At 32.1% G+C, this 13813-nt stretch overlaps 1 long non-coding RNA gene across 1 annotated transcript in view; it reads left to right on the forward strand.

The window, feature by feature from the left end:
* The window catches only part of LOC119634602, a 37412-nt gene extending 24123 nt beyond the window's left edge, over window positions 1-13289 (forward strand). Inside the window, exon 3 of the long non-coding RNA XR_005246968.1 lies at window positions 12958-13289. This is a non-coding gene — a long non-coding RNA (uncharacterized LOC119634602). The remainder of the gene's footprint in view (window positions 1-12957) is intronic.
* Window positions 13290-13813: the final 524 nt, after the last annotated feature.

The following is a 13813-nucleotide window of genomic DNA, read 5'->3' on the forward strand; positions in this document are numbered from 1 at the left end:
TTATTTCTCTAGCAACTCAATGGTCGTGGGTTCGACTCTCAAGTGCGTTAGAGTTTTTATTAAAAGCCAATAGCCTTAGATGCTAGTGATTTAAAAGTTTATTTAGTTTTAGAATTTATTTCTCTGGTGAAATTAATAATAACAATAAATGAAATAAATAAAGTCGTAAAATGTAAAAATATTTCAATTGAATTGAATTCCATGCAATTCCCACTTAACCTTAATTCGATTCAATTCACTCCCATTCAAATTGCTTTCCATCTAACAATTCACCTCAATTCGAAGGCAAGACTATGTTTATTTAAAATAGAAGAAGAATTAGTTCGAGATCCATTAAGAATAATTTTAAATTTATTTTGCAAATTTTCCAAAATAATTAATTAATTAATTAATCTTAATTTCTGTGAATTTGAGAGACGCAATAATAAACATTCATATCATGATATATGCATTTTATGGCATCCATTAACGTATTATTGAATGTATTTTCGAAACATTCATAAAATTCCTATGTATAATGATGCGTGCGTATATGTATGTAAATGTATATTTTTGTAATTTATTTTTTTCTTTCTTCTCTTCTCTTTTCTTTTTTTTTTTTTTTTTTTTAATCTGTTTTATTTTATTGTCATTTAATATTAATGTTGCAATAGATTTGCTGGCTATAAGTTCTATGCATGCACGTGATTGTAACGCAAAGTATCATTAACGTCGCTGAGTCTACCATAACATTAACAAATTAAAGTAATTTGTTAATGTTATTAAATGCCATAGATCATCACAAACCGTTTACAAACAGTTTCATTATATATTACATAAAACATCCATTATAGAGCTTTTTATGAATATACATACATTCATTATATATATATATATATATAAAAAAAAACAATTTATTTTTAGATTATACTTAAGTGTCCTTCGGTTCTAAATTCTAAAAGAATTACTTTAAAATTGTTTTCGCAAATTTTTACCTACACGACATGTAGTCAGGTCTTGAGAAATATAAGCCGGAATAGCTTGTCCATAAGACATCCATAAGATGTAATAAGGCAAGAGCAAATATTTTTGGGGCCCTTTCCCCTGCAACACTTTAGTTACCCATGAAATTCAGTCCAACTCATCCGACTTTTAGAAAATCTTCCGCTAAGTATCGTGGATATGCGATTACAAAGCCTACAAGGAAGGATTAAATATGAAAGAAGAAGAAGAAAAAGATTTAAGAAAAAATTAAAGCCGCTACACCTTTAGTACAGAGGGACATCCGCGATTAATGTAGATCTGGCAGTTTATGTTTAACCTCTTGAAGCGTGACTTATAGGGTCAATGACATGAAGTGCTTAAAAAGTGGTGCTAGGAACGGACGATCTGCCTTCCTTAGTAAACTTACCTTTCAATGAAAATTTGGAAAACCATTGCGGGGAAACGTCCGCCCATTTTTTTTTTTCTATTTTTCTTGAGCGGTATACAAATTAAGGGCGATATATAAAAGGTTACTACTGCAGCCTAATATGGAGAGGGGTAACTCTTTTTCTCTCTAAGGAGACCTTCTCGCATATATAAGAAGACAACACTTCTCCTCACTAAGGAAACATTTTCCGCACTATTAGAGACATACTAGAGACATTATTGGCGAATATATAGCACATGTCTGTCCTCAAAGCTTTGCCTTCCGTTGTTCTCCTACTCTATCGAATGCATCTTGAGCTTCTAAGAAAGAAAGCGTCGGCCTTTTTTTTGCAATTTTTACCGAAAATTTTATTTATTGTATGTGGGTCAATGGCACTTTCTCCTTCATCTTGCCTCCTTGTCCTTAAAAATTCTTTCTGTTTTTTTTTTCAAATTTTTTTGGGACAACTTTTATATGGAAAAAGAATTTTTGTTAGATTGTTATATATATATATATATATATTTTGTAAAGAAAAACAAAAAACACAAACGTAATTTTTTATTGTTAAATATTTAACAATATTTGAATAATATATATATGTGTACATATATATATATGTATACCATTTTGAAAGCATTTAATATAAAGTTTTTCTTTTCACAATTGTCTGGTTAAACACAATTATCTTGTGTACACAGAAAACTATTCCACTTTCCTATATATATTGTGTATACCAGTTATACTTGCTGAAGCATATAAGTTTGAATAAACACACACACACATATATATATATATAGCAAAAGTCCCTGCATACTGAAAAGTAAAACTCTCAAGCTCCCTCAAGAGTAATAATAAACTAGAAAGAATAAAAAAAAAAAAAAAGAGGCGAAATTTTTATTTGACTTTAACTTTATAGCAAAAATACTCGAAAAATATTTAATCTGGCAGCTACTTAAGATGTCTTTTAATATTTTTTAATTGCTATTACTAATTGAAGCGTAAAATGTTCCCTCTCCTTGCCAGCAACTAAGCGAAGTTACGTGTGTAGACATAATGAGTTCTTCGTCGCTTATTGGTATGCAAAAGTCCAGTTATTTTATCTGATATCCTATTACGTAATAAGAATTAAGAAATCCCTTAATTAATATTATTAAGGATATGTCTAACGTGTACACGAATATGTGTGTGTGTGTGTGTGTGTGTGTGTGTGTGTGTTCGTGCGCACACATGCTACAAGGATAATTTTAAATTTATTCATACATATATATATATAACTTTCATATAAATGTTTACATGGGGTAAATTGTAAATTGTTACTAAGACCAACGTAATCATACAAGCGTACACCTATATAATTTTCAATTACACTTATCTCTCGATTTGCATAGTCTTTGATTTATGCGGTTGATGTAACATTAACTTGGAAAGCTGTGTTACTCTTATATACTATCGCATCCTTTAGTTTTCTCATATACCTATATAAGAATATATATATATATATATATATATATATATATATATATATATATATATATATATATATATATTTTGATCTATCATGTCGTCAGGTGTATTATTAAATCTATCAACTGTTGTTAGCAGAAAGCGACTTTAAAAGTTTTGAAGTGTCTTGGGTATTTCGGAAGGGAGTGGATCTCAGATCGATTATATGAGATCTTTCTTGAATTTTTCTTCTTCTAAATTATTTTTTTGCTCAATTATTTCTTTATATAGTCTCAGGAGATTATCTTTCAAATATATCTTCTTCTTCTTATTCTCTTTCATAGTAAAACTACTGCTTAGAGAACTAGAAAATTTTTTTTGTTTCACATTTTCCGAAATGCCGAAGATATCGGCACCGAGGAACGAGAAAAGTAAGTCGTCTTCTTGAGTAAAAATTATTATGAAAATTTAAAATCATTATACTGGCAAAGGAGGATAAATTTTATTTTATGGGCGTGAAAATTTTTTCATATCCTTTCACAAAATTAATTAAATTTTTTTTTTATTTTTATTAACTATGTTCGCGCTTAAATCGACATATTACTATTATATTATATTGAGCTCTTAAAGTTCCCCTATGAATATTGAAGTCACACACAGTCTATAAATATCTATTATACTGCAACAGTTATCTACACTGCTATTTTCCATTTCTTTATCATTTTTACCTGTGGAATTCGCTGATCAAAATTCTTGCAAACACCTAGTATAATAATTCCGTTTAGTATGTTGTTAGCTAATGCGAGTAAGTTGTTTAACGATCATAATGCCCTTTTCTTTAACTTGATCTTCGGCAGTTTTAACAAGCACGCACTAAATTTTCATATTCATCTCGCCTTTCGTACTAGCCTTTGCCAGAGTTACATCAATCGTTTTGCTACGGTACCCCAACAGCATGCTTTGCGGAATTTCACGGGGACGCAAATGGTCTATACTTTGTCACGAATGCATGCTTGCAATGTGTGATTGCCGTGTATATGCGGCACCGAACGCGGAAAAGGTTAATAATCTCCTGATTTGAAATTTTGCTTTCGGTAGCAATCTATGAACTGACAGCTTGACATAGTTTGCGATGGACATATTTTCGAATTCATTTCATGTTTCTTAGGTAGTTTATGAGGATTTATGGTTGAGGGCAAAGAGAAGCTTTTAGTTTCCCTTGAATTTTTTGATGTATGTACGCATTTAAAATGCGTAAACCAAGAGAGAAATGTATGGAGCAACACTTTACTACTACCCTGAATATGTTTAAGTTTACAGGATAGTATATATATACATATATATATACATATATATATGTGTGTATGTGTGTATGTAGTCGTCATTCAACACGTTCCTTGAAAAAGTTTCATTTTGAGATTGTTTAATTGTGTGAGTTTGCATAAAACTGTCATGATAGCACACATACATATACGCATACGTTTTCCTTAGATATGTTTACGTATTAACACATACATTCATATATGCATCACGTTGTCAGCGTCAGAATTCACCTCTTTTTCGGTTAGGTAAGTTCTTACGAATATACGGAGATATATGCGTAACTATATATGTACGTACTATATACATATTTTGTTTAATACTATGCATGATGTTGTTGTTGTTGTTGTTGTTCAACAATGTTTCGTTAGTTGATTTGACGGTTGCTATTTGGTTGGTTGTGAATCAAGTCAAGACGAGAAAACCTCAACTTGAGTTGTTATGACACTTTTAATAACTTTATTATTGTAAATTTACATACAAATTCCCGAAATGAAATTTCATTTATATGAGTGCCCGTGCAACTACAACAAATTTCCGAAGCAAACGAAAAACTTTAGCAAAAGAATAACAGTAAAAATGAAATTAAAAGAAAAAAAAAAATAAAAAATAAGAATAAAAACAATAAAAACAATAAAAAGCAGAAGTCAGTTTGAAAGCAAGCATAATAATATGCAAGTGCGTATAAGTGTCTTTACATATATATATATATATATGTAGGGGAAAATATTAAACTGAATGAAGGGCTCGGCGGCGAAATTACATTCGACTTGAAACGAATTTTGGAAACTCGCTAGCAAAAGGCAAATAAATATAGGTTAGACCTGAGCAGATAGTACAAAATATATGTTGACTTATTTGACCTTTGTCTTCTACTTCTTAGGAAATGTAGAAAACTAAGCCTTTTCCTGGGGAAAACAAATGCAGCTTTATTTCTGCCGAAAAATCGTAAAAAACAAAATTAAATTTCTTTTCAAATCTCGATAACTTGCAATTTATAAAAGAAATCCGCCCCAAAAATCAGACCAAAATATGTATTAAACGATACGCGACTGAGAGGCCATTACGTATAATGCAAAAAAACTTTAATTTGTTTACTTGAAGAAAGGCATAGACTAGAGTGGTTTCGAGGCTAGCATAACCTCCTTGCTTGCTTTGAAACGTAATGATTACATAACAAGTTTGGAGATCGATTACGGTCAGTTTTAAGCAATCTAAAAATTTTAAACCAAAACATTTTATTTCGTTTCCCAATGGACGAACTAAATGGGAAAATGACGAGGCCAGAGACGGAAATAAAAGACTGCACGGGCAAATGAAGCGGCAGAGAAGGCGCACGGAAGAATGCGTAATGGCAAGCAAGGAGAAAGAGATAAAGTGAGGCTGACGGAATATCAAGCGGACCGAGTAAAATATTGCAGACAGACAATACGCATGGACGGAGCGACGCAAAAATGGGCAGACGGAAGGAAATTGGCAACGATCAGACAAAATTTAGAAAGCAAGAAAGTTAGAGCCAATAATTGGCGAAAGTGCAATGACTGACGGACACGAATTAAGTCGAACTGCTTATCAAGAACTTACAAGCCGTATGAAGCGCTTTTTTTTATTCTTTAGTTGTTACAAATGGAAAAGCAAAATTAATATACCTTTGCAATAGTCGCGCGAATATTGTTGATGAATATGAAAATATATGTTAAGGCAACCAACCTACTACCATATGAATGCACTACTTTTTTTTTTATATATGAATCTAACATATATAACATATATATGTACATGTATAAGAGGTGCTTGCATGTATTTTGGTCAGGGACATCTGTTGGTGAAAATGATAAAGTAATGCAAAGTAAAGTATCAATGCATACAACGAATTAGTTTAATGATGTCCGTCTTTCTCTACATAAAATAATTGGTTTCCATGTAGTATTATTGAGTTATATAGGAGCTAATTATGTAACGCTCAAAATTGAATTTTCGCAATTATTACTTGTGTTGGTGGAGTTGAACAAATCTGCTGCCGAAACGCATCAAACACACACATTATATTCTAATAGTCGGTTTTGGTTTAAAAGTGACGATGTCGATGTCAGCGACGAAGAACGGTTTGGAGGACCCATAAAGGTTGAAGATAATGAATTGCAAGATTTAGTGGACGGAAGTGCAGCCCAAACTTGAACAGCTTAGCTATTGATGAATCAGCTGTTTGCAGACATTTGCATACAATGGAAGGGGCCCACGGGCGGCGGCGGCGGCTACCCTTTCTACCCCTTTCTAACCCTTTCAACATCGGGGTTTCATTGCTTGCCTGGGAAAAGAAAAGGAATTCTATGGCACATTGCCGCTGACGATGAAAAGTGGATCTGCTACAAGCATCCCAAGCGCAAAAAGCCATGCGTTAGTCCAGGCGGACCCGGCTATAAGGGTTTGCCATGGATATGGTGTGGTACCAGCAACTTGCAGTGTACTGCGGACTGCTAAAACCGAATGAAACGGTTGCTGCAGATATCTACCAAGGACAACTGGGCAAATTGAACGATGTGTTGTACCAAAACATATCAGCAATAGTAGTTCACAGATGAAAACTCATCCCCTTGCATGACAACTCTCAGCCACACGTTGCAGGACATGTCAAAAATTCACTATTGCAGATCGCATGGGATGTTCTATCGCGCCCTGATTATTCGTTTCACATAAGACCTTGTGATTACACCACTTGTTTAGTTCGTTGCAGGATAGTTTGGCTCGCATGCGGTTTCGCAAAGTCGTAGAAGAAGTACGAAAATGAGTCGTTAATTGGATCGCTAGCAAACTTATGTCGTTCTTGCCAGACACGATATCCCCATATTGCCAGGAAGATGGGAATAAGTTTGCAAGAAATGATGGAAAATAAATTAATTTTTGAATTTTTCTCATTAAATGGTTTTTGGAAGTGAAATAATGATCAAAATACATGCAAACGCCTAATATATATCTTTGTATAATTCCAACACTTGAGCTCCCCACACCGATATGCTTATGGCGATGGTACATGTAACGAGAACTTAATTTTAAAACAAGTTATAAATACGCCCATTATCTGCTTTAAGAGCAACAAAATGCTAACAGGTTTGCCAGCATATGCGTCATCAATTAAAACTTTAATTCGTTTTAATGATTTTACAAAGTTGAAAACATCAAGTTACACGCACGTATTCCTTTCTCCCCTTCCACCCACATTAAAACTTATTAACTTTATTAAGTTTCTTAAGAAAACGCTCAGGCATATCCAGTAAGCAAAACAACAAAAGTTTGCTTTACCCGTAAATGTTTTATTTGTTTGTACGTTGATGTAAGTGTGCAAAATTATATTAATTAGTGTCATTCTAAAAATCTTTCTATGCATATTCTCCTCTCTCTCTCTCTCTCTCTCTCTCGTGTTTACGCATTACAATAGTAGTACAACGACATGAATTGAAGCCGATAATCCAACAACAGTCAACAATCTAAGTGCAAGGTACTGGCAAGGTATCCTTTAATTTTCATTCGTTCATCTAAACGGGGTTCATCTTAACATGTCACTTAGTTAGACATTCGTTTGTTGTCTTCAGTGAAACGAACTTTTGTGTCAATTAACTTTACATCTTAGTCGCTACGCCAATAATATCCTGTTCTTCCTGTGTGTTCGGAAAATCGTGACTCATGTCACGAAGCTTAATTTTCATTATCAACATGGTTGCCGCTAGAGTGCTTTTTATGAAATATCATGTCTATATATATATATGTGTGTGTGTGTGTGTGTGTGTGTGTGTGTGTGTGTGTGTGTGTGTGTGCGCGTATGTGTGTATACATTGCGCTAAATTTAACGTAATATAAACGAATGTATATATATATATATATATATAAATGTACTTGTTTGTGTGTGTGTGTGTGTGTGTGAAACAACGAAATCCCTTAAAATGTACGCGTCCGATAACAATGGGGTCTTAGTGTTGTTTATAACAAAAATCTGTATCAACAGAATTTACTCTTGTGAATATATGCTTATATACATAGAAGCATGCATCTATATATACTTATTACTCACGCACACTACTACATTTTATAATATTGTTTAGTTTGAAAAGTATTGCGCTTTAAGAATAGTTATACAATGTTATCTCGATGCTTATGAGAAGAGCGGGATACGAACTTTGATTTTCGCTAAGAGCTCAATATTTTTTTTTTAATTTTTCGTTATATGCACAAGTCGCACGTAAACCACACACGTAAAACTTTGCGATCATTTAACAAGTAAATCCTTGTCAGGTTGAAAAACGTTTATTTTTCATATGACGAAGATTTTTATTGTTCATCTTATTCCTGCTATGATGTGTACACTGACTGCGGATAAATATTTTCAATTAACTTGAACAGAAAGTTCTTTTGAATGACACATACGTGGAATTATCAAATAAGAAGAAGCAATAAAATAATGAAAAAAAAAAAAAATAAATAAAACAAAAATCATTACATATATCGCAAAAAACAAAAAAAAAAAAAAAAAAAAAGTAAATTTCCATAAGTAGAATGGGAAGAAGAAGAAGAAGAAGCATTTATATACATTAACGCGAAAATCATGACATATATTATTTATTCCAATCTACTGTTTTTCTTCTTTTTATTCTGTTCTTGTTTCTTTTTCCTTTTTCCAATATTTTTCAACTTTAAGTCACGTCATTGGTGGGAAATTCATACATTTCTGTCAATTGAAAATCCATTTAAACTTATGCATTGAACATCTTTTCCTCCTCCTCTAGGTAGGCAGTCAGCCAAGTTAAAATGATATACTTGTTATTTTCGTTCATTCGCTTCATTCAACGTCAACTAAACAGTAACGTGTTCCTTAATTATATTCACAAATTTTTAACAAATTTAATCTGCTTATAATTCCTTTAGCATACATATTAACCAAGAGACTTTATCTTAACCAGAGCGCATCGAACAAAGGCTTTTCACTTTTCAATGGCTTCGCAAATTCGTTTACCGCACCATTATACGGAAGCGAAGCAAAATACCTGACACTAACCAACATTTATCTAAAGTTAAACAAAATTAACCCCTTGCCCTTATGTAATACTCAGAAAGAAACTTGAGAATGAATCGAAACTGCACTGACATTACTGATATTACATGGAGTGATCATGAAACTTTACCCATTTTTCGCATATACGTACGTATGTATGTAAACATGAAACATGCCGGAATGATATGGAAAAGATGGAAAATATTTCATCGAATCGTTTTTTCACATCTTTGTAAAAAGCGCTGCTTAACAACTGCACAAGTCTCCAATGCAAGCAAGTGGTGATCGAAAGGACTTGAAGATCGTGAATAAGCTGAAAGGGCTGGCACCTTCCACTTGAGTGCTTCCAATGCATCCGGAGCCGGTTTTGCACTATGCTTCCATATGCACGGATATGCACGGATTGCATATAAAAAGTTCCCTTCTGTTGATTTTCTTGACATTGTGGGCGTCTTCGGAACTATTCAGATCAATTAATGTTCCTTAGCAACATTTGGTAAATTTTAAGAGAACATACATGTCTAGGTCCCACCAAACGCCGCAGGATATCGTCTTTTTACAGCAGCTATTCGGTCTTAACATGGACTGCGATTGTACGCTTGGATTTACTTATGAATTTTTACGCCTGGAATTCGCAATGTAAATCCCGAGTAACGGTACGATGTAAAAGCGATTTTCTTTTTGATGGTTTCTCTGCGAGTGAATTCTACTTTTGGGGTCCAAATTCGACAGGTTCAACTTTATTGCAGTACCATGCTCTTCATATTAATTATGCAGAGTTTTTCTTCCATCCATTATTATTATTATTTTCGATATATTTCACTTAATGATAGTGCATTGGTTTGTGCGGAGAAGCATTTGAGATATGTAGGGTGCACTCTTTGCTATATCAAATAATTTAGAATCATTTTCTGAATCGATTTAAGCAGGTTTGTCCATCTGTTAACCGCACACCTACTCTTTCTTATCTTCAACCTAGTAATCGCAGTTTTCAACATACTTTGGCCTAAGGAAGGAGGCTTTCACGCTCTCTCTCTCTCTCTATAGGAAGCCCTATTTTATTTGATAAGTCATTTTTTGGAAAAATTCCCCAGTTTTAATATGTATCCGCAAATATAGGCTAAACAGAGGATTTTCGTATAACAAATGATTATAAAGGAAATTTGATTGAAACGGGATAATTTATTGAATCCGTCCTCCACATAAACATATTTCTGCAACAGATAAGGCAACAATGCTTCCAAAGTTGTGATTACGGATACAAAATTTACTGCGACAACTTTAGACTAAATAGATTCACTTTTTGGGAATCCTAATATGATCTTTCGTATTTGATGCCGAGGATAAGTGAGGAATTATTTTAGGCGAAGTACTCCAGATCTAGATTTAATAGTCGTTTTTGCTTGCATTTTTATTTAATCAATCCTTAGTCGATAATTTGGTAGCTTTGAGGCATATACCGTTTCATTCCTCCTTATTGCTCCATTTAGCTGAATATTGCTTATAGGCGAATGGCATATAGATGTCGTCACTAAAACACCTATAACTTACAAACTAACGATTAGAACTTTAATGAGAAAATTTTGTTTGGAGATTGGTACCATCTGAAGATCATATAAATTCGCCAATTGTCATTGAGAGAAAATTCCTTTCAAATTCTTCTCATCTTTTTCTATTATATGATCATTTTATTTAAATGAAATTGTTCTGACAATCGGTAAACCTATCATAAAATTTCAAATCATCTAAGAAGTGAAAGCTAAGCGTATGATTTCCATATGTGCATTAGAAACTAAAAAGGACGTTGCATTAAATGTGAACGTTTGAATCGACAGAACCGGATATGTTGCCTTTAATTTTTAACGTTTTTCTCCTTGCCTAACTTTTAACACTGAACACAAGATCTTCAATTTTTAACCTAAGTAACTAACTCACGTTGAATACATTAAAACTATAAACTGACATGTGTACAATCAATTCACATATATAATCAACGATAATGCTGCTCACACAGGCGATTAAGTCATCAACGGAAGTCAACATTAAGCATTAGTCGAGGAAAATTACTACTTTCGTTGCGTCATTTTATGAAAGCATTGCTCGAAGCAAGTCTCTTTACATTTGGGAATGTAAAGGGGACGACGCGACAACTTGATAATTACTAAGTACATTTACAGTAAGCAAAAACAAAATATAAGGTGCAAACATTTTCATATACACATTTGAATGTATGTTTGCCACCAGTAAATTACCAGCATTAGGAAGATTGCACTGGCATCATAACAGACGACCACAATCCGTAAGACCATATAAATTACATCTACATGTATTACATAGTTATATAAAAATTATATAACAAGAAAGGCTATTAACTCTTTAAAGCGTTAAGTAATATTCGTTTACTGGGGATTATATTAAATCTACGCCAAAATAGTTATGCGGGCAAAAAATTCATTTTTATTTATTTATATTATTTATTTTCATTTTTTTAAAGGGGTTTTGAGGCTAAAATTTAATTCAATATTATGACTGCATAGGACTTAGGTATTGTAACAAATGAAATGTTGTGAAATATATCCTCCTGCTAATAATTCCCCTAAAGAGGAAATTATCGTAGCTTGAGAAAGTGTTTTCATTGGTACGGAAGTAAGACAAGAAGAACTTATTAATGAACTTATTATTGATTATTAAAAAATAAACTTTAGCTTTTGAAAAATATTAGAAAATGACAGAACCAGGACCATTCTCACGAGGCATCCTTAATTTAAGGTGCTCGACTACTGCATTCACTGTAACTTACGCTAATTTCGACCAAAGAGAAAAAAGCCATGCAATCCCTATGCTAGTGCAATATGTAGGCGGAATTGTGAAAATGTAGATTTTTATGTGATTGGCAAGAGAAAGGAAATCGAAACTCCCCTACATCTTGCAGTAGACAATACTTTTTTATAAAAAGATCAAGAGAACTGGATCGGTATTCGTACGCTTGGATATCATTTGATTCTCAGTACATAGATCATTCAGCTTTAATACGTAGCTAACTAATGCTCCAAATTACAAGGTGATCAATACAAATTGTATCAATAGGTATATAAAAACATACTTACTTACATATAAACATTTTAGCATATAATCGGACTCTCACGCTCAATCTCAAATTGCATAAGTTATTATGCATATACAAATTGCATATGCCTATTACTGTCTGAGTGGCAATTTTAATGACACTAGTGGCTTTGGTTTTATGCTACATATCCACATTTTGATTGAATGGTCATATAATTAACATAGTCACAAGGTAATACAAGTGTCATTCTTAAAAGTATTATTGTAGTCATGGTATCACTCTTGTTGAGTTCTTCTTATATATTTCATTATATTACCTATAGAATTATTATTCATTTTTTTAATTGATTGGCGCCAGATCAGTGTTGTTAGCCTTTATATATCTTACGTCCATTTTTATGAACCGTTTGTTCTTCATTTCTTTTTTTCTTTTTTTTCTTTTTTTTTTTTGATCAACTATAGGATACATTACACGTCGTATAAGCAAATTTTTCATTTCATATGCGCGCTCTAGTCCGTGTCCAGTTTCATTCTTTAGTAAAACAAACACTTTTTTATTAAATTTACAGTTAATTACATTCGTATCATAGTTAAGTTTCTGTCATTTCACAATGAATTTTGTGTTCAAATGATTGAAAAATGTAAACAGCAAACACAGTCTAATATCTTTTCTTCTCTATTTTAATTGAATTAGATAATGAAAACTCAACATGCAGGCAAACGGACTTACAACCGAGGCAAGTGATTACAACATCCCGAATTGAAACAACAACAATTTTTGCTTTATGCTAAAAGACAGTGAATATTTCCAAGCTTTCTTTTGATCGAGTTACAACCAGCTTTAGAAATTTGCAACTACAATCGATAGCTCTCACACTCGCACTTTGCCAAATGTCGTCAACACGCAGATAGACGGGCCAGGTAATCCTAGTCTAACGAATTTGGTGTCTACATCTCTTAGAAACAGGAGCCTTGCAAGATTTCGCGAAAAATTTCTCAAATAGATCAAGTACAAATTTTAATATTCATAAATTTAATTTATTTAATTAACTAACTAATTTATTTAACTAATTTGTAAACCAACTAAAATTGTTCTTAAATATTTTTCAATACCTCCTTATTAATATTATTATATAAGAAATTAACAGGTATAGAAATTAGAAAACTAGTTTTTATTCATTTTAATTAATTACACGTAAAAACATGTATAGAAATTACAAAACGAATTTTTATTCATTTTATTTAATTATCTTTTTTAATTAAAATTATTTATTTTAATAGATATTTTTTTATTTTTATATATCATATAAAAACATATTATACTCAATAAAATGATAATAATAAAATAATAATTTCATTGTTGTTTCGTTCATTTTTTAGGGTTTTACAAAAAAAAAAATTTTTTTTGAATTTTTTGAAAATTTAAAAAAAAAAATTTTTTTTGTTGTTTTTGTAAAATTTTTTCCAAAAATTTTTTCCAAAAATTTTTTTGGTGGTTTGGGTTTTTGATAATTTTTGTTTATAAACATTTTGTGCATATAAACATTTTT

Source organism: Glossina fuscipes, unplaced genomic scaffold, assembly GCF_014805625.2.
Source record: "Glossina fuscipes isolate IAEA_lab_2018 unplaced genomic scaffold, Yale_Gfus_2 3, whole genome shotgun sequence".
NCBI classification, from domain to species: Eukaryota; Metazoa; Arthropoda; class Insecta; order Diptera; family Glossinidae; genus Glossina; species Glossina fuscipes.